Here is a 1052-nt window from a genome sequence, read left to right as displayed (position 1 = left end):
TTGCTCAATGATACTGAATGCTGTGGTTTCTAGATCTTCCAATAGACACATCATATATTTACATACATGCATATATACATACATATATGTGCATATGATATACATATACTAAACTTATACTGAGACCTCTAATTTGAATCCATCAAAAGTTCTGGCTTAAATTCCCACTCCCTACTTGTATGTCCCATCTCACATATTGCTCTGGCTCCCAACAATCTCATCAAATTCACCTATTTACTTAATTGCATGATATCCACAAAAAAAATTAGGAATAGTAAGACTGCTGTAACAAAGCTGTGAAGAAGAATTCAAGATATGTTTGTTGCTTTATTTTATGCTTTAGACCATATGCAAAGTACAGAGGTACCTCAGTTCATGAACTTAATTTGTTCTACCGTTTTGGAAAAGATGGCCACATTTCTGTTTGCCAAGGAAAGATGTCTGTGGTCATGTTTGTCACCCAATATAAAATTTGCAAATATGAACAAAACTTTTCCAGACACTTCGGTTCAGGAATAAAATTGCTTGCAGACAATAACCTTGTACTTCATTTAAAATTTACTTCTTGGAGCACTGGAATAAAGACCTATATATAAGTCAATGTAATAGAATAAAGAGCACAAAAATAAACCATCACATATATAATCAATTGATTCTCACCAAGAGCATCAAGGTCATTCAATGAAGAAAGGACAATCTTTTCAACAAATGGTGCTGGGAAACTGGATAGCCACACGAAAAAGAAAGTGAATTTACATTCTTCCCTCTACTACTTACAAAAATTAAGACAAAGTGAATCAAAGACCTAAACCTACAAATTTAAAACATTTGAAGAAGATATAGTGGAAAAGTTAGTCAGCACTGGATTTGACAATTTCTTGGGTATGTCAGAAAAGCACATAGAATAAAGAAAAATTAGATTTGGAATGACATTAAATCAAAAATTTATTTGTGCATTAAAGGATACAATCAGCACAATGAAAAGGCAAATTCTTTTCTATTAATTTTATTGAGAAACAAATAGCAATGAGACAGTTTCAAAATCAATTAGT

This window comes from Octodon degus, unplaced genomic scaffold (genome assembly GCF_000260255.1).
Source record: "Octodon degus isolate 3935 unplaced genomic scaffold, OctDeg1.0 scaffold00031, whole genome shotgun sequence".
Classification (NCBI taxonomy): Eukaryota; Metazoa; Chordata; class Mammalia; order Rodentia; family Octodontidae; genus Octodon; species Octodon degus.
Note: the sequence above shows the minus strand (reverse complement) of the source record.